Genomic DNA, 2,500 nt, shown 5'->3' with positions numbered 1-2,500 from the left:
TTCTTTTCTTTTTCCTTTTTTTTTTCCACAGGAATAAAAAATGTGGCGCTATTCTTTGGAGCAATAAGTGCACAAAGCCGCAAAAAAAGACGACGAAAAAAGAAAGAAAACGAAGAGGAAGACGGTAGCGATGAAAGTGATGACAATTCATTAACATCAAGTCAAGTGGCAGGTGCTGTAAGCGAAGAGTGGATTTCAAACTATCCTAGTGTGATAAACGAGAAATTGTGTCCTTCAATCAACTACTGGATTGCCTTAACAACGCCAAATGGTGCCCCTGCAAACCCTCTGATACTACACCGTGCCCTATTGGAATGCGGCGTAGAAACGGAGACACAACAGGTGCATACCCTTTATTTTTATAATGCATGCCCTTCCTAATATGCGTTAACGTTGCTGGAAACTATTTGCAGGCTTTAGGTTTTGCAACATTGAAAAGTTCATCCTTTGCCGCCCCTGTTAGTCGTAATGGCAAATATCTGAGATCGATCGATTAAGAAACTGTTAAAAAAAAAAAAGGGATTGAGAACATGACCGTGTGCTCAGTAATGTGATTTGGAGAACGCATAAGTGGAAAAGCCCAAGTCCAGGGTATGTCGAAGTAACTTTACTTAGCGTTCGAAGTGTAAAACCCGTGATTTCACTCCACACACACTTAAGCCTGTAGCGATGCTACGAGCGAAGAGAAATAGTTAATGAATGTTTGACAGTACAAGTGTGAGTTGATAATGCAACTGCTCTGTTCACAGATACCATTCAACGAAGGGAAAGAGTCGGCGGCTATGAAAGAGCTCTTCAAGGTCCTGAAGGATCACAAGAACCCTTTGATACAGGAGTTAGTCGATTTATCATACGAAAATTGCTTCCGAAACGAGGTGGAGAGAATGCTGGGCGAGGAAGATTTGTTGGACTCGCAACAGTGCGGTACAGAGAACGTCGCCAGAGTATGGCTGATAAATTCATCTTTCAGCTCCGCGTTACAGGCTGCTGTCGCAAAACTTCAAGAGGCAAAGCTGCAAATAGACACGTTCGGCTTGAAGGACGGTATCAGAAAAACGATGCACCCGGATGAGGAAGCCCGTTTGTCAGATAAGTTGACCGTTCTGGTGAATGACATAGGAATAGCCATGAAGAAAATGGAATACGCCCTGTTCCGTGGTAAAATTTACAAAAGGGTCCCTGCAGCCAAGTTCACATACGCCTACAAGTGCGAAATGCGAGCCTTTGTCAATTGTTTGGCGGCAAACGATTTTTTTAAAGCGAGGCTACTCAGGGACATGAAAAAGGTTATTGAAATTCTTGGCGACCCCGACTGCGAAGTGATTCGACCAATTTTCATCGATTACAACCTCATTGAAGTAGAAGCTGGTTATTGCTGGTCGGTTAAGGACAGACACTTCTTAGAGAACCCAATCCCAGATGAAAAGATCGGCATGGTCACTCCACGTGCGTTCAGCAGGTACGACTCACAAAAAGGGCCCGAACCAAAATACTTCAAAGAAATTCTGGAAAACAGCCTTTCCGACGGAGAAATTGCCGAGTTCTGCGAGGATTACTTAAAGTTGCTCAACTTCAATCAAAAGCGCCACAAGGACAGAGTCCCTTGTCTGATCGGTGACGCCAACAGTGGCAAAACCAGCCTCTTCCATCCAATCCTCGGTCTCATCCACCATTCCAACGTAGCTACGATAACCAAACAGCGGGTGTTTAACAAGGCCATGATAACAAAGTCTACCAAAGTGATTTTCATAGATGAAGCGTCTACGTCAACCATGGACATTGACGATTGGAAAATCTTGACCCAAGGTGGATTCACGGCATGCGATATCAAGTACCAAACAGCCAGATCGTTCATTAACCGCTGTCCTATGTTTCTCACGGCCCAACAGAAATTGCAGTTTAAGCCTGAAGATCAACCGGCAATGGAACGTAGGCTGCGTAATTACACCTTTAAGAGTCTGGCCACGCCCAAGAAGAGAGCCTCGGAATGGCTCAGAAAACATCCCATGGACTGCATAGTGTGGGCAGCAGGGAAGGCACGCAAACCAGACGACGAGAAAGAAACGTCGGACGGCACCGAAGAAGGCCAAGATTCACAGGTAGAACATCTCGATGGCACTCTTCCTGAGCTTGATAAGGAAGCCCTTCGAACAATGTCTTTTACAGACGTGTTGCCGCCTGCAGTTGATTCACCCCAACGCGAGGAAGAAAATGAAACAGTGATGTCTGTGGATTCAGCGGAAGAGGCCGTCGTCGACCACCAATCGTCAAACGACAACTTAGAAAATTTGAAACGCAACATGAGCGACACACAACCCCACAGTTTGAGATACAGGCAATTAGAACACATGCTCAAAGACCAGGAACGAAAACGTGACATGGAAGAAAATGACAAGAGGGTGAGACACGAAAGGAGGAAAGAGATGCTCAGAAACCGGGGAGTGAGTACTCAGAATATCAAGCTACTACCTGCAGATCCCTACGAATCCATGCCCAGCCC

The sequence above is a fragment of the Montipora foliosa genome, unplaced genomic scaffold (genome assembly GCF_036669935.1).
Source record: "Montipora foliosa isolate CH-2021 unplaced genomic scaffold, ASM3666993v2 scaffold_124, whole genome shotgun sequence".
Classification (NCBI taxonomy): Eukaryota; Metazoa; Cnidaria; class Anthozoa; order Scleractinia; family Acroporidae; genus Montipora; species Montipora foliosa.
The sequence above is the reverse complement of the archived record's forward strand: the minus strand, read 5'-3'. Positions refer to the sequence as shown.